Source organism: Schistocerca serialis, chromosome 3 (genome assembly GCF_023864345.2).
Source record: "Schistocerca serialis cubense isolate TAMUIC-IGC-003099 chromosome 3, iqSchSeri2.2, whole genome shotgun sequence".
NCBI lineage: Eukaryota > Metazoa > Arthropoda > Insecta > Orthoptera > Acrididae > Schistocerca > Schistocerca serialis.
In genome coordinates, this window is record NC_064640.1 from 26,599,743 (window position 1) to 26,624,329 (window position 24,587).

Genomic DNA, 24,587 nt, shown 5'->3' on the forward strand with positions numbered 1-24,587 from the left:
CGGTCGGACGATGGAATTCACGTGTCGTACATCCGTTACGGTACCTTCCACGACTACTGACGGCGTACGTCGGCCCCACTTAATGCGACCCCAAAACAGCAGGGAACCTGAGACAGGCGAAATACCCTCAGACTTAAAAAAGAATATAATAATTCCAATCCCAAAGAAAGCAGGTGTTGAAAGATGTGAAAATTACCGAACTATCAGTTAAATAAATCAGAGCTTCCAAATTCTAATGCGAGTTCTTTACAGACGAATGGAAAAACTGTCAGAAGCCGACCTCGGGGAAGATCAGTTTGGATTCCGTAGAAATGTTGGAATACGTGAGGCTATACTGACCCTACGACTTATCATAGAAAATAGATTAAGGAAAGGCAAACCTACGCTTCTAGCATATGTAGACTTAAAGAAAGCTTTTGACAATGTTGACTGAAATACTCTCCTTCAAATTCTGAAGGTGGCAGGGGTAAAATACAGGGAGCGAAACGCTATTTAAAATTTGTACAGGAACCAGATGACAGTTATAAGAGTCGAGAGACATGAAAAGCAAGCAGTGGTTGGGAAGGGAGTAAGACAGGGTTGTAGCCTATCCCCGATGTTATTCAATCTGTATACTGAGCAAGCAGTGAAGGAAGCAAAAGAAAAATTCGATGTTGGTATTAAAATCCATGGAGAAGAAATACAAACTTTGAGGTTCACCGATGACATTGTAATTCTGTCACAGACAGCAAAGGACCTGGAAGAGCATCTAAACGGGATGGACAGTGTCTTGAAAGGAGGATATAAGATGAACATCAACAAAAGCAAAACGAGGATAATGGAATGTAGCCGAATTAAATCAGGTGATGCTGCGGGAATTAGATTAGGTAATGAGACGCTTAAAGTAGTAAATGAGTTTTGCTATTTGGGGAGCAAAATAACTGATGATGGTCAACGTAGAGAGGATATAAAATGTAGACTGGCAATGGCAAGGAAAGCGTTTCTGAAGAAGAGAAATTTGTTAACATCAAGTATAGGTTTAAGTGTCAGGAAGTCGTTTCTGAAAGTATTTGTATGGAATGTAGACATGTATGGAAGTGAAACATGGACGATAAATAGTTTAGACAAGAAGAGAATAGAAGCTTTCGAAATGTGGTGCTACAGAAGAATGATGAAGATTAGATGGGTACATCATATAACTAATGAGGTGGTATTGAATAGAATTGGGGAGAAGAGAAGTTTGTGGCACAACTTGACTAGAAGAAGGGATCAGTTGGTAGGACATGTTTTGAGGCATCAAGGGATCACAAATTTAGCATTGGAGATCACCGTGGAGGGTAAAAATCGTAGAGGGAGACCAAGAGATGAATACACTAAGCAGATTCGGAAGGATGTAGGTTGCAGTAGGTACTGGGAGATGAAGAAGCTTGCACAGGATAGAGTAGCATGGAGAGCTGCATCAAACCAGTCTCTGGACTGAAGACCACAACATCAACAACAACAACACTCACATAATGAAGGGGTACTACAAACCTCTGACCTGCGAGGACCAAGATTCTCTGAGGTCACTGTGGCTGATTTGACAGGAATATCGTGCTTGGTCCCAAGGGAGGGGCCTATAACCTAAAAAAAAACCATGTGCACGCCACACGTACTCCGCTACCCTAGTAGCCGCTTCCTGCGTGTAGTGCACGCCTGACCTATTACGGAGAACCATACAACTCTGCACACGAAAGCGGAGTTCGAGAAATTAGCATCCGATCTCAGCCTATGGTTTAGACCTTCCACTCTGCTCCAAACCAGAGGATCGCGAACATTACCCCTGGTACTCTGTGTTGAACTAGTAGGCTGGCCGCTATTCCTGAGAAGACATAGCACATAAGTCCAGGTTACGTCCCGCTCTTGTTTCTCTGGCTCTTTTATTGATGAATTTGTCGTATTTTATGACGCCAATTTTGTGCAGGAAGATAGGGAACTTCCTTTGTATACCATTACGGGGATTTTAAGGACATTATGCAATGTAAAATCAACAGTTAGAACTCTGAAGATGTTACAGCAATACCTTGAACTGATTGTAATTTTTAAAAAATTTGACGCACGTGTTCCGGTTTCATCAGTTTAAATAAACTGATGAACAAAATGCAAAAAAAAAAAAAAAAATGGATAGAGCGTCTGCCATGTAAGCAGGAAATCCCATGTTCGAGTCTCGGTCGGGGCACACATTTTCAACTGCCCCCATTGACGTATATCAACGCCTGTGTGCAGCTAGGGATATTCATTTCATCGTAATCCCTAGTTATTTAATTCAACGTGATCTATAGTGTAATTTTACGAATTTTTCCTGGTACTGTTGTGTAGGATCCGACACTTTTTATTGTTTAGAACCAACTGCCACTTTTCGCGACCTCCAGATACCTCGCCTAAATCAATTCGCAATTAGTTTTGATTTTCTGATGAATTTACTAGACAGTGAATGACAGCATCATTGGCAAGCAATATTGTCTCAGAAGAAGCTATATAGCACAGTCACCATTGCGTAGTGGTTGTGATACTAGACTGTTGCATGGAGAGTCCTGAGTTCAAAACTTACCTGACCCCTCCCCAAAAAAAAAAAAAAAAAAAAAAAATTAATTTCTATATTCGGTTCGAGTACATTCTAGAAGTATCCGCAAATATCGAGAATCATTGTTCTGGAATGTTCCGTAACTGTATATATACCGTACGTGTTCTGGCCGGAGGCAGTTCGCTCCGCGCTCTTGTATGGGCAGGTGCTAACTAAACCTTCGTTAAGTGATATTAGCGTTCGTCATCCATTTAATTACACCTTCTTCTACATGACAATTTAAAAAGCTGCTCAGATTGTCTCCCAGATGGCTTATACAGAATATGAACTGCAGGGGTCGTATAATATATCGTTGGTAACCCCGAATAAAACGTTTTGTTTCTCTAGATGCCTTCCGATTAATTACAACTAATTGTGACTTTCGTGAAAGGAAATTACGAAACCAGTCACACAATTAGACAATATTGTGAGGAACAGGGTCAAAAGCCTTCTTGAAATCTGTAAATACAAAATCAGCTTGATGTGTTCTGTCCATTGCATTCATTACTTCGTGTGAATAAAGAACCAGTTTCGTTACACAAGAATGGTAGTTTCAGTACCTGTGCTGATTGTAAGTCTCAGAGTGTTCGAACACAGTATATGTTCCAAAATCCTACATCCAATGGATGTCTCTGATATGGGTCTATCATACAGGGATTGTTTCTACCCGCAAGGGTAGCCGAGAGCACTAATGCGCTGCATCATCGACTCGGGTAGGCGCGCTGGCCCCGGTCCGAATCCGCCCAGCGGATTAACGACGAAGGCCGGTATGCCAGCCCGCCTGAATGTGGTTTTTAGGCGGTTTTCCACGTCCCGCTAGGTGAATACCGGGCTGATCCCCACGTTCCGCCTCAGTAACACGACTCGCAGACATTTGAAAACGTTCGCACTATTCCATGGCTTACACTACATGCAGACATGTAGGGTACACTTACTCCATCCCGGGGGGGTTCGGGGTGGCGGCGAGAAGTGTATCCGGCCGCCCACTGCAACTAACACTGCCAGTCAATAGTAACACGGCCGACCCCGCGTGACGGGGGACGAAGGCCCCAAGATAGAAGGAAAAGAAATACGGCTACTATTTCTCTTTTTGCTGTGTTGGGTTTTGATGCGACCTGTGCAACGTTCCAGTCCTTAGGTAATAACGACCCTCGTCGAGCAGGTGTTGTATATGATTTCTACAAACGGGATGTTTCATCAGTTTACTGAGAAAGGAAACCAACTGGTATATAATTTGGACCGAAACACTTGCCTTTATTAAGTTTTTTTCAGTTACTTCTCTACACCAAGTGGATCTACTTCTAGATTACTTACGTTGTCAAACGCTCTAAATTCAAGTTCTTGAATTTTTACTATAGCTTTTTTGGCGATGGGATTTCGGAAAACTGTGTTCGTGCAATGATGACGGCTTTATCCACTGCTATAATTTACATACTAAAAGAATCTCTTTGGATTCTGTGCCAGATTTCGAGACAGAATTTCGTTGCGGAAACTATTAAAATACTCTCGCATTTATGTCAGTGATAACTTCTCTACACCGAGTGGATCTACTTCTAGATTACTTACGTTGTCAAACGCTCTTAATTCAAGTTCTTGAATTTTTACTATAGCTTTTTTGGTGATGGGACTTCGGAAAGCTGTGTTCGTGCAATGATGACGGCTTTTATCCACTGCTGTAATTTACATACTAAAAGAATCTCTTTGGATTTTGTGCCAGATTTCGAGACAGAATTTCGTTGCGGAAACTATTAAAATACTCTCGCATTTATGTCAGTGATAACTTTCGAGTATCTGTAAATCATTGCCCTTCTCGGAGGTTTTGCGTCCTTCTGTATCTGGCATGCTTTATTCGTTGCATTTGCAACAGTGTCGTGACCCGTTTTCTGTACCATGGAGGGTCTGCACAATCTCTTAATAAATTATTGGATATAAAGCTGTCCATTTTCTTCAACATAATTTCTTAAAATTTTGAAGCACATCTGGTCTACGCTTGCATAGTTAGCTCAGGAGGAAGGGAGACCATCTCTTAGTAGTGTCTGAAGTGAAGTCTCATCTGCTTTTCAAATAGACGTACTCTGTGTCGTTGTTTCGTGGCTTTGAATGTTACGTAGCTCATTCTCCTACAACGATACTGTTGTCACTAATTCCTGTATCCGTCATGATGCTCTCTTAGGACTGTTTGTCGCTGAGGTGTAGAACGTAATTCCAATCATTTGCAATTCGTGTGGGTCCCTGAAGTAACTGCTCAAAGTAATTTTGGAGGAAACGTTTAGAACAGTTTTCGGTGAAGTTCTACGCCTGTCACCGACTTTAGAAACATACATTGGTGTGCAAAGCTTAAGGCAGAGACCAGCTTTCGCATGATGTGTCACTGCCAAGTAACAGCGCGATGAAACTTTGAACATACACGGAAAGAACTGCAGCAGTGCACATTGTGCAACATGCCCTCATGCTGAGCATAAGGCTGGGAAGCAGTTCTTAGGTAAGGCTTTCCAGTCCAACCCCAGCGCGGTTGACAGCTGCTGGAAGTTTGTTGACGGTTGGGAACGAGCTTCGGTATGTCTCCTCAGCGCATCCCACTCGTTCTAGATGGAATTTGCGTAGGGAAAGCGGGAAGGTCAGTCGATTCGACGAAAATCAAGTCGTTCTAAAAGGTCCTCTCCCTCACGCTGTTCTTTCTCTGCCTCCTAATGACTGGGTGTTGTGTGATGTCCTTATGTTAGTCAGGTTTAAGTAGTTCTAAGTTCTAGGGGACTAATGACCATAGATGTTAAGTCCCTTAGTGCTCAGAGCCATTTCAACCTAACGCTGTTCGATGTGGCCGCACATTGTCATCAATGAAAATCAGGTCAGGAGCAAATACACCCCTGAAAAGACGAACAATGGGGAGGAGTACGCTACACAATAACAAGACTAGTGAGTGTATCATGTTAAAAGATTTGATGTCAGCCTTTCATGGACATGGGTTATAGCCACTAGGATAAGGTGCTGTAATCTTAGTGGCAGTCATTTTATGATATTGGTGGACATTTTGAGTAATAGATGACAAGCACTGAGATTTGGCTAAATTTACAGACAACTGTTTTATTGGTCATGAGTTACAGTAATGAAGGCAAGACAGGTTATAAATTGCAACAGTTATGATAAGGGTATGGCAGCCATGTTTTGATAGTGGGTAATAAGTTTTATCCGTTAAGATAATTATGTCATAATTTGGCTTAAATAAATAATGGACCATTTTTCCAGGACCACCTTCGCTATACTACTGTTGCCTACAACGGCCGCTCGCATGTTAAAGGTGAGTGGCAGTGGCGCTACAGCTGGCGTAACTACACAATTGCTGAAACGTGAGAGTATGCCTCATAAATACACACTCACACACACACACACACACACACACACACAGAGAGAGAGAGAGAGAGAGAGAAATTCAAGATTAAACTACAAAAGCAATCAGATAGAAGTAAATAAGTATCTCACTTCTACTTAGAAGCTCATAATATAATGCAGAAGCGAATGGTCTACTGTTCTTGTTGCTGTTGTTTTGGCCTTCAGTCTGAGAAGTAGTTCGATTCAGTTTTTCTAACTAACCTATCCTATGCGTCTTATCATTGTTGAATAACTGTTGGAGTTACATCATTTTCAGTCTACTCACGGTAGTTAGGCTTTAGTCTCCCTCTACGGTTTTTACGTCCCACACTTTCCTCTCATTACCAAATTAACTATTCTTTAATGCCTCAGAATAAGTTATAACAAATGATTTCTTCTTTTTGGCGAGATGTGGTGTAAGTTAATTTTCTTCCCAATTCGATTCAGTACCGGATAAGCAGCAATGGCTAGAGGACAAATGCAAGACCGTAGAAAGGTGCATGACTAGGGAGAAACAATTCCGCCAGTCTAATAGTTACAAGAGACCCTTGCAGGAAAGAGAAACAGCTGTTTGAATATCAGGAGAAAAGTAAATGAAGATGACACAGGAGACATATCGATAGAAAGATTTTACAGAGGACACGAACACCTATCTAGAATTAAAAGCCCATGGCGTAAATGGCAGTCCGCCAGAAATATTTAAATTCTTTCGAGAGCCAACTATGACATTAGTACCTAGAAAACTGGAATAAGCTGATCTTAGAAAAGGCACTACAGATCCCACGGCTTATCTTAGAATATAGGTTGAACAAAGGCAAACCTGCGTTTAAAGCACTTATTTATTAAAACTTTTGACAATGTCGACCTCAATACCTTCCTTGAAATTCTGAACGTAGCAGGGATAAAATACAGGAAACTAAAGGTAACTTACAACTAGCACAGAAAGTAGTCCGAAGTTAGAAAAGTCGAAGATAAGGAAAGGGAATCATTAACTGAGAAAGGCGTGAGACTGAGTTGTAACTCATCCTGATGTTATTCAATCTGTACGTTGTTCAAGTAGTGAAGGAAATAAACGAGAAATTTCGGAAGGGTATTAAAGGGAGAAGAAATGAAATTTTGATGGCAGAAAATTACATAGTAATCTTATCAGATGCGGTAAACGACTTCCAATAACAGTTGCAAGGAATGGATAGTGTCTTGGAAACAGGTTGTGAGATGACTATCAACAAAAGTAAAGCAAGACTAATGGAATGTAGTCAAACTAAATCAGTTGATCCTGTGGAAACTGGGTTAGGGAATGAGTCACTTAAAGTATTTGATGAATTTTGCTATATGGGTAGCAAAATGACCGATAAATTTCGAAGTAGCGGGGGAAGGGGGGGAGGGGCGAGGGGGGTGGTGGAGGGTGATAAAATGCAGACTGGCTACAGGAAGGAAAACATATCAGAGAGAGAGAGGAATTTGTTAACATCGACTATAAATTTAGGTACTAGGAAGTGATTTCGGAGAGTATTTGTCAGGTGTATAGCCTTGAAAGAAAATGAACTGTGGTCGCAAAGTATTTCAGACAAGAAGTGAGTTGAAGCTTTTGAAATACTGCTTTGTAATCATGTTCATAATTAAATGGTTAGGTGGAATAAATAGTGATGAGAGACTGGATCAAAATGGGAGAAAATAAATTTAGGGCACAATTTGAATAAAAGAGAGGACTGTTTGATGGAAAACATCCCAAGGAATCGTTAATCTGGTCATGGAGTGAAATGTATAGGATAAAAATTATAAAGTGAGACAAATGCTTGGATACAGTAAGCAGATTAAAATGGCTTTAGGCCGCAGTACCTATGCAGAAATGAACAAGCTTGTTCAGGGCGGACTAGCTAGGAGTTCTAACAAAACCATTCTTCGAACTGGATACCACAACCAACTCTTTATTATTTATCCGCTCTGTCAATCCACCTTCAGCATTCTTCTGTAGCACCTTATTTCATATGCTTCTATTCTCTTGTCTGAACTGTTCATCACCCATGTTCAAATGGCTCTGAGCACTATGGGACTTAACATCTGAGTTCATCAGTCCCGTAGAACGTAGAACTACTTAAGCCTAACTAACCTAAGGACATCACACAAATCCATGCGCACAGCAGGAATCGAACCTGCTACCATAGCGGTCGCGCTGTTCCAGACTGAAGCGCCTAGAACCGCTCGGCCACACCCGCCGGCTCACGCATGTTCACTTCCGTAGAAGGCTACACTCAAGACAAATACCCTGATAAAAGGTTTTCAAAGAATTTAACTTACATTCCAACTTAGCGGACATTTCTCTCTCAGATATGCTTTTCTTGCCATTCCCTGCCTGTTTTTCATATTCCGTACTTCGGCCTTCGTGAGTTATTTTGGTCCCCAAATATAAAACCTCGGATTCATCAGCGCTATTTAGTGCGCCACACTAAGATAGTCTGAGATGACCGCTAAGGACTATTGTCGAAATCATAATTGGTGAATCTCCATTATAGACATTCCAGAGTGGCTAAATTCCATTTAGTACGACTCAACACCTTCTATGCTGTCCACTACGCAAGACTTCTTCCATTTCTTTTTTTTCAGATTTATGTATTACAGATTTCTGATGGGGGAACATACTTGGGGATATGGTGGTATTCATCACACTAGCATGAACAATTAATTTCCTGTTACTTAATACTTAGAAATTCCATCATAGTGCATAATTATGAGTGAATATTCCTGACATTGTTGGTAATTGTTCTCTATCTTGGTTGGTAATAGTTCTCTGTGACAGTTCTGGTATATGTCCCACGACTGTTGTTTATACGAATTGAGAATATTTTCCTTTTCCTATTAACATTAACTCCTCACTTCTAGTTTATGGATTTTTGCCGAAAATCATTTTGATGAAGGCTTTCTGTGCTTACTTCCACTACTCTTAAACATTTTTGTTTGTCAAATACGTAAGATTAATTTATTAGCCGTATTTTGAAAGTATTTTTGTTTTGTTTTTGTTTTTCCAAACTGCATTAAGGTCAAGCGATGTGCGTGCCGAGTAAAGTTCAGTGCAGCGAAAAGCTAATTTTGGAAATGCAATACGTGGGAAACTTATGTTGTTGTCACCTAGTGCTTATAAAAGGCCCAATGAATTTGTTAGTCACAGTGAGATCATTCGGATAACTAGAAGCATTTAAAAATCAGTCCAGTAGTGTTGATAATGAAGTATTTTTATTAATAAAATCTTGCATTCTTGTGTTCTAAGTATAGACTTATGCAACGAGTTATTTTCTAAACTCATGGTAAAATATAGTTACCTAAGGAGTTCAAGCTCATGTAAAAAACAGAAGTTGCTGAGAAATTAATTCAAATGGTAAGGTCAGAATTCCGTTTACATGACTCTTATTAAAGTAAACTGAGGGCGAAGTGGTAGTGTTACAACCATGCAGCCATGTACATTATTATTTAGAGTCTCCCGTATCGCATTCCTTACATAATGGTAAAGGGTTAATTTTATATCTCATTTACTTTTATATTTCTAAATCTGGCAGACATGATCGTGTCTAGTGACTGAATTAGTTTTTCTAAGTATTTATCGATGCAGCTACAGGAGTAGCTGTATGTTTTCTTAGTCGTTTCGATTTTCTGCGATGAGCCCTTGAGGCGCTCTAGTTTTTTGAGCATGAGTTATTAAACACATTTCTTTTGGAGTGCTCTTGTCTAATTTCATTGACATATAGATCTTAGTGTACTGAGATGTATATTGACGCCCACTCAAACGGAGAGACGCTGCAATAGTGTTTAGATTGTTTTTAGTACATAATTTAGTCACTCTGTTTAAGACGAGTCTTTATGTTCACTTATTTTTTGCATTTGTGCTATAATTTGTATAACGTTAATCGCACAACATCCAGTATTTGAGAACGAGAGTACTTAGCGACTTGCCACAAATCTTTCATTTACTTTCAAACAAACCGAAAAGTCATTCTTGCTAATAACCCCCACAAAATGATGAAACAGAGAAAGTTAACAGCTCATTACAATTTCGCTATTTATGCAATAAAACTGCCTCACGAGATATGAGGTTTTGACGTTTTAATATAATAGTTCTTTACCACTAACTGCATTCGTGATGTATTTTGCAGACAGTCCATCTCTGAATTACCTGCCATATTATATCATTATACGAGGCGTGAGACAAGAAATACGTCATAAACGATGAAGTACATCAAAACGACACTGTAGGTCGAAATTCACTAGAGATACTGGTGAAATACTTGTACCAGTACGTGTGAGATATACTAAATATATACGAAACATATGAGACACATGCGTATGTGGGCAAATTCGTGGGTATGTAATTCCTCCTAAACAACTGGATCGTTTTCTACCAAACTTGGGACACGAATCACTTACTACTTGGAAGTAAGAACCAGCAACATCTTACTGGGATGGAGGTGATAACCTGGAGAGAGAAGAGGCGAGGAGAAGATGGAAAGACAGAGAGAGGAAGAGGGAAATGAAGTCAAAGGGGAGGGGGGGAAGGAGATGGACAGACGGTTTTCCAACGGCAGTGCGTCTTCTGTAATTATGCTACTCCTAGCTTATGATCATTCTATGAGACCTGAGTTACTGCGCCTGATTATTTTACGCAATAACTTTGTAACTGTATTGTATAGTTATTTATTTATCGTCATGCGTTTGGTTACCAGGTCACAGATTAGCTCGCTGTTTTTCAAGGAGTTCCTTGCGGGGTGGGGGAGTGGCTTTGCACGTAAAAAATAGTATTCTATTTGAGTCCATAGACATATCACGACACTGCACTGAACTGATATTTGAACGTTATGCAGGGTCAGTTGAATTTAGTGAAACTAAACATCTGATTGTTGTTGTTTATAGGTCCCATAACTCCGACTTCAGAGCAATTCTGCTCAAGCTAGAGAGGGCTCCTGATTTACTTTGTAGGAAGTACCAGAAATTTGTTATATGTGGTGACATCAACATAAATTTTGTGTATGATGGTGCAAGAAAAAGGACGTTGGTTGATCTCCTGAATTCATACGATCTGATGCAGATTGTGCATTTTCCATCTAGGCTGCAGGGGAACAGTAGCATAACCATAGATAATATTTTTATTCATTCTTCATTACTAGATGCTCATTCTGTTAGTAAAAACGTGAATGGCCTTTCAGACCATGATGCACAAATTTTAACACTAAAAGGCTTTTGTACTCAAACAAATCTCACATTTAATTACAAACTATGTAGGAAACTTGATCCTACAGCAATAGAGAGTTTTTTAAACCTTGTCAAGGAACAAGAGTGGCAGGACGTTTATAGTGCTGATAACATAGATGATAAATACAGTGCTTTCCTTAACATATTTCTCATGCTCTTTGAGAGCTGCTTTCCATTCGAACCTTCTAAACGGGGTACTAGCAGTAATAAGCAGTCCGGGTGGCTGACTAGTGGGATAAGGATATCTTGTAGAACAAAGAGGGAATTATATCAAAATGTTAAAAGTAGTCACAATCAAGCTACAGTAGCCCATTACAAACAGTACTGTAAGGAGCTTAAAAATGTTATTAGGAAGGTAAAGGGTATGTGGTATGCAAATAGAATAGCTAATTCACAGGATAAAATCAAAACCATATTGTCAGTGGTGAGGGAACTGACTGGTCAGCAGCACAAGGTCGAAAATATAAAGTCGGTTCGCAGTAAAAATATTTCTGTTGCTGGTAAATCAGATATATGTACAGTATTGAACAATCGATTTCTGAGCATTGATGGTGAATTAAATAAAAGTTTAGTTTCTACAGGGAATCATATAACATTCTTCGCAAATGCCTTTACGAGATTGATGTCTGAAGTACGCCTCTGTGATACAGACAAGAGGGAGACGGAGTTAATAATTAGATCACTGAAGACTAAGGGCTGGCGTGGTTATGATGGAGTGTCTAGTAGCATATCAAAGTACTGTGCTGCACATGTTAGACCTGTATTTAGCCATATTTGTAATTTTTCCTTCACGAATGGTCAGTTTCCTGAGCTATTAAAGTACTCAGTAGTAAAGCCGCTTTATAAAAGGGAGAAAGGGATAATGTAGATAATTTTAGACCTATTTCTATGCCATTAGTGTTTGCAAAAGTTATTGAAAAGGTCATGTATGTAGGGATAATTGATCATCTTGTATCACACGATTTGTTATCAAATGTACAGTTCAGCTTTAGAAGTCGTTTTACAACTGAAAATGCTATATTCTCTTTTCTTTCTGAGGTACTTGATGGGTTAAGCAAAAGGTTTCGAACGCTTGGCCTAGTTTTGGTTTGATTGTATTGATCAGCAAATGTTGCTCCAGATGTTGGACCATTACGGAATACGGGGAGTAGCTCACAATTGGTTCATCTCTTACTTTAGCAACAGACAGCAAAAGGTCACTATTCACAGTATTAATAACGGCTGTGATGTGGGGTCTGAGCGGGGTATTGTCAAGTGGGGGGTGCCCCAGGGATCAGTGTTGAGCCCACTCCTGTTTCTTATTTATATAAGTAGGTTCAAATGGCTCTGAGACTTTGGGACTTAACTTCTGAGGTCATCAGTCCCCTAGAACGTAGAACTACTTAAACCTAACTAACCTAAGGACATCACACAAATCCATGCCTGAGGCAGGATTCGAACCTGCGACCGTAGCGGTCGCGCGGTTCCAGACTGTAGCGCCTAGAACCCCTCGGCCACTCAGGCCGGCTTTATATAAGTGATATGCCCTCTAGTATTAAGAGTAGCTCTAAAATATTTCTGTTTGCTGATGACACTAGCTTGGTAGTAAAGGATGTTGTGTGCAACATTGGGTCGGTTTCAAATAATGCAGTACACGACCTAAGTTCAGGGCTTGTAGAAAATAAACTAACGCAAGTCACAGTAAGACCCACTTTTTACTGTTTCTAACACACAATTCAACAAAACCTGACGTTTTAACGGACATTTGATTAATGGAACTGAACAGTTCAAATTTCTAGGTGTTCAGATAGATAGTAAGCTATCGTGGAAAGCCCACGTTCAAGATCTTGTTCAAAGACTTAATACTGCCATTTTTACTATTCGAACGGTATCTGAAGCGAGTGATCAAAAAAAAAAAAAAAGTTCAAATGTGTGTGAAATATTATGGAACTTAACTGTTAAGGTTATCAGTCCTTAAGCTTACACACTACTTTACCTAAATTATCCTAAGGACAAACACACACACCCATGCCCGAGGGAGGACTCGAACCTCCGCCGGGACCAGCCACACTGTCCATGACTGCAGCGCCTTAGACTACTCATCTAATTCCGCGTGGCAAGCGAGTGATCGTTCGACACGAAAATCAGTCTACTTTGCTTATTTCCATTCGCTTATGTCGTATGGTGTTTTATTTTGGGGTTACTCTTCCTATTCTAAAAGGATATTTTTGGCTCAGAAACGGGTGATTCGGGCAATGAGTGGTGCAAGTTGACGAAGCTCTTGTCGACCCCTGTTCACGAGTCTGAGTATTTTCACATTGGCCACTCCATATATATATATATATACCTTACTGTCATTTCTTGTTAACAATATTAGCTTATTCCCAAGAATAAGCAGCTTTCACTTCGTTAATACTCAGCAGAAAACAAACCTGCATTTGGATCGGACTTCCTTAACTCTTGTGCAGAATGGTGTGCAGTATACTGCTGCATCCATTTTCAGTAAGCTAGCACCCTAATTCAAAAATCTTAGCAGTAATCCACGTGCTTTCAAATCGAAACTGAAGAGTTTCCTCATGGGTCACTCCTTCTTTTCTGTCTAGGAGCTCCTTGAAAAATTAAGCTGATTCTTGTTGTACTGTTGACTGCGTTTACTTAATCTTATGGACTGACTTTTTTCGGGTTCATAAGCATTTATTTTTATCTGTTATTACTTTTATGTTGTAATTTCATGTATTGACACGTTCCATGACCTTGGAGATTTTCTCCTCAATTTGGTCCTACGGAACTTGACGTATAAATAAATAATAAATAAAAGCACTTGTAGTGTAATATGAGTTATTCACAAGAATGCCCTGTGTTCCACTGAAGACGCTCACGCTGACGAAAGATGCTCGTGCCCTTTATAAACATTTTATGCACGAGGAGAAATCCACTGTGGTATCCCGATCTGTGTGCTCTGTGCAGATGGTGCCTGTGCAGTCGCGTAACACAGCAGAGGCAAGGCGAGGCGTGGTGAGCGCAGTACCACTTGCTATACGTGGACATTTATGTCAACGTGACGCCCCTTGAAGGAGTCATGAACATCCTAGAAAACACAGACGCATTGTAAACCCTCAGTACAAACGAAGACTGTAAATTTTAGATCTTAAGTTGAGTTCGGTGTGGTCAGACGTATTGAATGATGTATTTCAAATTATGAGTTATGTCTTAACAACTGACGTAAACTGTTGAAACAATACAGCAGATTATCGTTGAAGAAGTTTTCGTCATTCAGTAGCTGGAAATAGACACTCTCACAGTATCACCCTGTCTGGAGACGAAGTCGAGAGAAATATGTTCGCTCGCGGCCATGGTATGGAGTAGCCGAACCATGAGAACAAAACAAACAGGCAACCGTATTTGAAGAAGAACAGTAAAAGGTAACTTATAACTTACCAAACTGTCTGATGTGCCATGCAGTTTTCCCTACTCGTGCTGTTACAGCAAAGTCGCCATAAATACACAGGAAAGAGAAACATCGCGCACGGTCACCTCTTCCTCTGTTATTGTGCTTAGATGTGATGCAAACGTTTGTTCGTATCTGTTCTTCAATTATTTGGATTAATTGTGTAGTGGTTATTACTCTTCGTTTTCTTTTAATCACTTTTATTGATTACTCATGGTCAATTTGTGTGAGCACGTTTACTGTGTTTTGCTACGTTGTGTGCAAGTGCAATTACTTCATCATTTGTGTAACCAGTTACTCAATGTTTCATCCGTTTAACATCAGAGCAACCTCGCATGAGATTTGTTTCTTTTATTATACAGACATGCAGCAAATTCAGCACCGCTCCTTATATTTTGTTAGCAACGCACAGAAAATAGCCAGATCAGTTACGAGTATTTTTAGTTCGTTTATATGATGAATGAAAAGACGTTGTTTGTTGTAAATGCTTTAATTCTGTAGTCATGATCACTTCTTTTATGAACGCCATTGCCGGTTAGGGTAGTGTGTAGTTACTTCACAGTTGATTGAATAATAAAGCGTATGGCATTATGAAATTAGTGACGATACAGTTTTGTGTAACCCCGGTTTATGTTCTCTTCCACTGTAAATAACTGTGGCTAGTTTAACGTGGCTCTATTGTAATTTTATTAACAACATACGATAACCACCAATTTGGTTGCGTTAGCTCTTTTACATTTTCAAAGACAAGTCTTCTCTCTTAACTACGTTATTAATGACCTACGATCATTTCCTGATATCATAATTATCTTCTATGATAGAATTTACATTATTATTTTGCAACTGTAATTTATAATTATTATGTTTCTGTCATAGCTCTCAAATGAGGATGACCTTACACTTAAGCCATCACTCTTCCCTTTTTGTTGGGCATTATTGTATTGTTCACTTTTGTTCAGTTCAATTTTTTAATTGTTTGGATTAACTGGGTGCCCGCGCGACCGCTGCGCTCGCAGATTCGAATCCTGCCTCGGGCATTGATATGTGTCATGTCCTAAGTTCTAGGGGACTGATGACTCCATAAGTTAAAAAAATGGTTCAAATGGCTCTGAGCACTATGGGACTCAACTGCTGAGGTCATTAGTCCCCTAGAACTTAGAACTAGTTAAACCTAACTAACCTAAGGACATCACAAACATCCATGCCCGAGGCAGGATTCGAACCTGCGACCGTAGCGGTCTTGCGGTTCCAGACTGCAGCGCCTTTAACCGCACGGCCACTTCGGCCGGCTCCATAAGTTAAGTCCCATGGTGCTCAGAGCCATTTGAACTGTGTGCGTTTAAATATCGGTTGAGTACTTCAGGTTTTGTCTTTGCTTGTAGCCATTACGACTGCACAGTCGAGTACCGTACTCGAAAGAGTCCAAGTGCTATGTTTACATGTTTACCTACGTCGTGGAGCGGGCCTTTCTAGGCAGTTTACTATAAGCTGATGCCGCGTGTACTCGCCATACCTCCGCCAGCCAGAATGTTTATGATTATTTTTGGATTTGGTCTTTAGCATTACAGAAGACAACCAGACCATTTCTGTCGTGTCTTTGCCACAACTCGGTGAGAATTTGGTATAAGGTTTCAATGAGCGTGAGTTGCCAGTTATATTGGTTGAGACGCTGTAGTTTTATCCTAGTGTCCTGCTTTGTTTAACTGCAGGCGGCCTGTAGATGGTCTACGAAGGAAGGCGACCGTAATGTGCGATAATACAGATGAAGTGGTTTTCATTAACGTATCATATGTGTCAGGCGTCAGTACAGTTCTCACAGTACACTTATATTCAATATGAATACAATTATCAGTGGTCTTAGGCGTACACCCAATTTTCTCATTCCTTACTAACAACCTTAGTAACAGAGAAACATAACACTCTCTGAATTTCAAGTATGAATTTTTTGCGACACAAAATGTCATTTTTAGTGCCACTAACGCTAGGTTCTTTTTAGCAATCTTGTAAAATAAAGGAAGTTTATAATGTAATAAATCGTTGCCAATAGCGTTGTTAAAGCTTTATAACATTGAGATCAAGGATGGCGAAGGAAATAGGCCGAACGCAGCATAAAAAGTATCTCAGGATCAATTCGACCGATTCAGTCTGCCACATGATATCCCCACGTTAAAACTAACACTGTTTTTCAGCCCAGAGTGTCTCAGGATTGATGGCCGCAGTTATTCGACGGATTCCACTGACTCTCTTTTGAGAGCAACGATTTTGTTGTAAAACAATAGCTCATTTATCCACATTCAGCAGTGCAGTACATAATATTTGATTGTGTTTGTCAGGTTTTGCACCAATAGTATATAATCTCCGAGTACTCCTGCATTTTTAATTATTTTCTTATGGCGTAATCCCTGCGTACACAATGATATATTCGACAGCTAACTTCAGATCGCGCCGATGTATTACTTCAGGTTATAATGTGTATAACGAAGACAATTTTTCAAGAGAATCCATGAGTCTAGTAGTATATCTATGCTGAACGACATGATATAGCTAGGACTCCATACTCGTACTTCCAGAAACTCGCGACCACAAGCATTGAAACGTCCCCTTTGAACAATTATACATGACTGTGCTTAAATTGACACACAATATATTTAGCGCAACGCAATCTGACTTTCAAAAATCCCTACAAAAGAATGGCCCTGACTAACATTAACCTATACGTTTCACAAATCACTTACCTCACCAAAAATCTTCGTTACTCGAACTACTGCAATACAGCAAGCGCCACTACTGCCAGCTAAATAAAAGATTCAAACTACAGAAGGCACTAACTACTGATAGGCATAGTTAGCAAATGAAAGAATTTAATACAGAACAAACACTGTATTTACCTTAATAGTCATAATATATATAGCAGTTCATGACAGTCTTACAAATTTCAGAACTCCGCCATCTCTCTCCCCACATCCACTACTGCTGGCGGCTCACCTCCAACTGCGCAACGCTACGCGCTGTTAACATCCAACTGCCGCTGCCCAACACTACAATGGCAGACAACAATGCAAACTAGCCGCAGACTGCACACAGCACAGCAAGTATTTTCATACAGAGCGCTACGTGGCGTTACCAATATAAAAACCTAAACAGCCTACTTACATAGCCCCCATGCTCATCACAAAAAATTTTACAAATGGTTTTGGGCAGTGGCCAATAATGATTTGATAAAATTTTTCATAATTACAATAACAAATATATCAAATACACACACTTATTGATACAATGTTGGTCAAAAGCTAAAATTTTCTCACAGTCCATAAAGACAGTCCTGATCATTCATTTTTCTTCTCAACAACATGTAATGGATTGTTGTATGAGCTTACTGCAGGCTCAATAATGCCCTCGTCAAGCATAGATTGTATTTCTGTTCTAACACGGTCCCTATAATGTGCTGGAATTACATATGGTCTAACACAAAATTTAGTATGCTCACGAACACGAAATTGGTATTGAAATCCCTTGATTGTTCCTGTTTTGTGAGTAAAAACTATGGAATGTGCTTGTAAAATCTCAAAAAGGTCCTGCCTATCAGTGTCATTACAATTCTCAATTGTTTGAAATTATTCAGAATTAACTCATTAATTTCAAATATGCCGTCGATATCGTCCCTGTTAGTACTTGCAGAGCGATTGTTAGTGTCTAGTTCCGTAGAAAATTCCGAACTGTTGTCTAACAGAAGGTAAAGCCGATTAATTTCCTCGTCATGGTTTGAGAGCCAATCTTCAAATTTCAAAGCTATTGACTTACCTTCCTTCTCTAAACTTATATCAGCATCGTGAAAGTTAAATATTGCTTTGTATTCATTCAAAAAGTCTACTCCCAATATAATTTCCGTCGACAATAATGGAACAATAAGAAGGTTCATAGAGAAGCTGTGGCTTTGGCAAAAGAATTCTAAATTGGTTTGTTGGCGTACATCTACATTTTTTCCAAAGATTGCACCTTGTAATTTAATCTTACGTAACGGAAGTGTGGGGCAATCGTTCGATTTGTTGCATTTGCTAAAAGCTGTTTCACTAATTACTGAAATGGGACTGCCAGAGTCAAGTACTGCCGTAAATTTTATGTCATTTACAGTAATGCGAATCACAGGATATGCAATGTTGTTATGTTTTATGTCGTGTTCCTGGAGTAAGATGTCCCTAATGTCTTCCATTTTTACGTAATTACTAGCTACGGCAGCTGCGTCGTTAGTTTCATACGTACGTTTTGTGCCTGCCAGCGGTATGAGTCATTGCCTATTATGTCATTGTTGGCGCACGTCGTTATTGGGGTTTGGAGACCTAACTTCTACAAATTCACTTTGTCGAGAGGGCCCTGCTCTGCTTGAATCCCGCCAGTTCTGATGCAATTCAGGTCTGTCGTCATGTCGGTAGTTCCTGTCGTTTCTTTCTTGTCGGTTAAGTGGTGGAGAATTTCCCCCTGAATCGTAACTGCGCGCTGGACCGTTGTGTCTAAAGTTATTCTGTCTCCCGTAGTAATAATTGTTTTGGTTCCCATATTGTCTGTTTCTCTGATTGTCTCTGTGATAGTCATTACGGCGGAGAGGTGATCTTTCCCTGTAATTATTACTACTCTGCCAACGTTTGTCATACGGGTGGTGTCTGTTTTTGTCACGATTTACGTTGAAAGAATAGCCTTGTCGTGTATTATTTCTGTCATCGCGGAATTTTGACGAATGTGATCTGTAATTGTTGTTCTCCTGTTTTCGCGTTCCGCGATTGTCAGTGTCAATTTCCAGTTCTTGTAACAGTCCCTGAAAAGCTTCAATGTCGTCTTTGCAACGTCCTGCTAAAATAATATGTCGTAAATGTTCAGGCAGTTTGATTAAGCAAATGCGGATGAGTTCTGAGGGGCTGTATGGGTTTGACAGGTACTGATTCTTGTGCAACATGTCTTCAAAATATTTCACAAGACTGGAAAATTCAGATTGTTCGAAATGTTTCATCATTATGAAGCTATGTTTTACTCGGGCTTGTGTAGCTTGAGACAAATATGCTGAAGGGAAGCCATGATAAAAATCTCCTTCACTGTGACAATCGTGAATGACCGATCGCATTCTTACAGCTGGTTCATTCTCCAAGTAGCCACGCATAAATTCTAACCTGTGCTCCAATGACCAGTTGGGAGGAAAACAATGAGAGAATTGATGGAGCCACGCTTGTGGATGAATGTCGTTGGCAGAATTCTTAAATGTTTTGAATTTACGTGTAGTAATAAACAGCTTATAGTCAAAATCATCGTGTCGGCGAGTAGCATATCTGTCATTGTTACGTCGTGTCGGCGGTTCCATCTCAAAATTCGGTGCACCTTGCCAATTTCTTTCATAATTTCCGAAGTGTCCTGTGTTATTATCTTGCGGGTGTTCCGTATTTCTAAGTCCCTATTCCTGTGTTGGAGCGTGAGTGTCCTCTGAAATATGAAATTTTTGTATTACTTGTGCCAACTGATCTTGTACTTCCCGGATTTCTCATTTGTATTGCGTATTAATTTGATTCTGATTTTGTTTGAATTTCTTAATTTGTTCATACTCTTCTGTGTCAGTGATGGCTACAGGTCTTGTGTCATTCAGGTCATCATCTACCCTTGCAGATAAGTTAGTGAACTGATCCGAAAGTTCGGCTACTTTCTCCGATAGTGTTCTTATTTCCTCAGTGTGTTTTTCTGAACCAAGTTTCAGAGTGTCCATTTGTGTTGAAATCGTATCTACTGTGTCCTTTAAGTTTTCTTGAGTTTTTGCAAGTTGCGTAACCGAATCGGTAGATGCAACTGAGTCAATTGTAGCTTGCAAGGTGTCGTGATATTCATGAACAATAGTTTGCAGTTCTTGTATGGCTGCTTCGTGATTCTGTAATGCATTTTCATGACGCGAAAAAATAGGTTGGAAATGCTCACAAATTTGTGTTTTTACGTCATTACAGACCTTTTGACATTTCGATTCGATGTTATGTAACTCAGTAGTTAAATCCTCACGTGTTTGTTCAAACGTCGTGTCTAACGTTTTAAGATTTTGTTCCACTGTGTCTAACTTTTTAAGATTTTGTTTCACTGTGTCTAACTTTTGAAGCTTTTGCTGTGTTTGTCTCTGATTTTGTTCCATTGTGTCTAACTGTTGCTGTGTTCGTCTCTGATTTTGTTCCATTGTGTCTAACTTTTCAAGCTTTTGTCCCATTTGTTGCAGTAATTGTAATAACAATGCACTGGTGTCTGAAACATGTTCCTCAGTGCTTTTCGGCAGTGAATTTGCACCGGCAACATTCACATTTTGACAAGCGGAAAATGTGTCTTGACTCATTTGAGAAAACGGTGAGGACGCAAAACCTGAATCTACAGTATTTGCAAAATTGTGTCCTGTCATTTCGGATTCCTGAGGCGAGCTGTTGCCGAGCGATCGATCGATAATGCTTTCCTGTTCACTACCTGTGTCACTGTCTACGCCATTGTTTGCAGCTCGCTCCATTTCCCTATGCACAGTTACCAAATTACTACTTTGAACGTCTGTTAATTCATTACACAGTGGTGCTGATAAGCTACGCTCGTCGTCACTATTATTTATTTATTTATTTATTTATTTATTTATTGTTCCGTGGGACCACATTTAGGAGAAGTCTCCATGGTCATGGAACGAGTCAATACATGAAATTATAACACGATTGTAGAAACAGATAAAATGAAATATAAGAAACATATTCAGGCGACAAGTCGTTAGTTTAAATAAAGAAAATCAAGAATGTAACACTGGAATTTGCTTAATTTTTTAGCTCTTCCAGGAGCTCCTCGACAGAATAGAAGGAGTGAGCCATGAGGAAACTCTTCAGTTTAGACTTAAAAGTGTTTGGGCTACTGCTAAGATTTTTGAGTTCTTGTGGTAGCTTATTGAAAATGGATGCAGCAGAATACTGCACTCCTTTCTGCACAAGAGTCAAGGAAGTGCATTCCACATGCAGATTTGATTTCTGCCTAGTATTAACTGAGTGAAAGCTGCTAACTCTTGGGAATAAGCTAATATTGCTAACAACAAACGACATTAAAGAAAATACATACTGTGAGGGCAATGTCAAAATTCCCAGACTATTGAATAGGGGTCGACAAGAGGTTTTCGAACTTACACCATACATAGCTCGAACAGCCCGTTTTTGAGCCAAAAATACCCTTTTTGAATCAGAAGAATTACCCCAAAAAATAATACCATATGACATAAGCGTATGAAAATATGCGAAGTATACTACTTTTCGTGTTGAAATGTCACTTATTTCAGATACTGTTCTAATGGTAAATAAAGCGGCATTTAGTTTCTGAACAAGATCCTGAACATGGGCTTTCCACAACAGCTTACTATCTATCCGTACGCCTAGGAACTTGAACTGTTCCGTCTCGCTTATAACATGCCCATTCTGTCTGATTAAAATGTCAGTTCTTGTTGAATTGTGGGTTAGAAACTGTAAAAACTGAGTCTTACTGTGATTTAGCATCAGATTATTTTCCACAAGCCACGAACTTATATCATGAACTACATTATTTGATAATGTTTCAATATTACACACAAGATCCTTCACTACCAAGGTGGTGTCATCAGCAAACAGAAATATTTTTGAATCACCTGTAATACTAGAAGGCATATCATTTACATAAATAAGAAACAGCAGTGGCCCCAGCACCGACCCTTGGGGAACGCCCCATTTAACAGTGCCCCATTGGGACTGAACATCATTACCACTCTCAATATTGCGGAGGATTACCTTTTGCTTTCTGTTCTTAAAGTAGGAGGCGAACCAATTGTAAGCTACTCCCCTTACTCCATAATGTTCCAACTTCTGCAGTAATATTTTGTGGTCAACACAGTCAAAAGCCTTCGTTAAATCAAAGAAAACACCTAACGTTCGCAACCTTTTATTTAATCCATCCAAAACCTCACAGAGAAAAGAGACTATAGCATTTTCAGTTGTTAAGCCATTTCTAAAACCAAACTGTACATTTGACAGCAAATCATGTGAATTTAAATGCTGCAGTAACCTTGTATATACAACCCTCTCGATAACTTTAGCAAACACCGATGGCATAGAAATAGGTCTATAATTGTCAACATTATCCCTGTCTCCCTTTTTATAAAGTGGCTTCACTACCGAGTACTTTAATCGGTCAGGAAACCGACCACTCCTAAAGGAAAAGTTACAGATATGGCTAAGTACTGAGCTAACATACGTGGAACAATACTTCAGTATTCTGCTAGATACCCCGTCATATCCATGAGAGTTCTTGGTCTTTAGTGATTTAATTATTAACTCAATCTCCCTCTTGTCAGTATCATGGAGGAGCATTTCAGGTAACAGTCTCGGAACACTTTTCTCTAAGAGCGCTATATGATTCCCTGTTGGGACTAGGTTTCTATTTAGTTCACCTGCTATATTCAGAAAGTGATTATTAAATACTGTACATATATGTGACTTATCAGTAACACGGACATCCCCACTACGCACTGATTCTATATTCTCGACCTGTCTCTGCAGACCAGCCACTTCCTTTACGACTGACCATACGGTTTTAATTTTATCCTGAGACTTAGCTATTCTATCTGCATACCACATACTTTTTGCCTTCCTAATAACTTTTTTAAGCACCTTACAATACTGTTTGTAATGGGCTGCTGCATTTAGATTTTGACTGTTTCTAACGTTTTGATATAATTGCCACTTTGTTCTACAAGATATTCTTATCCCTTTAGTCAGCCACCCAGGCTGCCTGTTTGTGCTAGTACCCTGTTTTGAACGTTCTAACGGAAAGCAACTTTCAAAGAGCACGAGAAAAGTCTTGAGGAAAGCATTATATTTATCGTCTACTGTATCAGCACTATAAACATCTTGCCACTCTTGTTCCTTGATAAGGTTTACAAAAGTCTGTACAGCAACTGGATCAGCTTTCCTAAAAAGTTGGTAACTATATTTAACATGTGTAGCAGCACAAAAATCTTTTAGACTTAAAATTTGTGCATCATGATCTGAAAGGCCATTCACCTTATTGCTAACAGAATGCCCTTCTAATAATGACGAATGAACAAAAATATTGTCTATGGTTGTTCTACTGTTCCCTTGCACTCTCGTTGGAAAGAATACGGTTTGCATAAGATTATATGAATTAAGGAGGTCCACCAGCATCCTTTTCCTTGCACAATCACTTATACAATTAATATTGAAGTCACCACATATAACTAACTTTTTGTATTTCCTATAAAGTGAACCAAGAACCTCCTCTAGCTTTAGCAAAAATGTTGTGAAATCGGAGTCTGGGGATCTATAAATAACAACAGTAAGAAGTTTAGCTCCACTAAATTTAACCACACCTGCACAACATTCAAACACCTTTTCAGTGCAGTACTTTGAAACATCAACTGACTCAAATGGGATACCGTTTTTCACATACATGGCTACTCCCCCACACCGCAAAGAGCTCCTAGAAAAGCTGCCAGCCAACCTGTATCCTGGTAAAGGAAGCCTCTGAATTATCTCCTTATTTAAGAAGTGTTCAGATATACCAATAATTTCAGAGTCAACATCAATAAGCAGTTCACTAACTTTATCTCTAATACCTTGTATATTTTGATGAAATATACTAATTCCCTCATTAATCGAATACCCAAGCTTTGTAGAAAGTGGTTTCTTTGTTAGAGAGACTTCCCTTAAGCAGGAATACCTATCAGCTGACTTCAATCTAAAAAAGGTACAGCTCTAACACCCACAACTACCGGAATTTTCCCATGAGTGATCCCACCACCCACACCTATGCTGTCACCTATAAGTTTTGCCAACCTCCCCTTCCCATACCTGTTGAGGTGCAGGCCATGTCTAGTGAAACCCGTCCTACTGATAGACTCCACCGACACCACTGAAATGTGACTCATGCCCTCTGTCATCAGCGCACCCC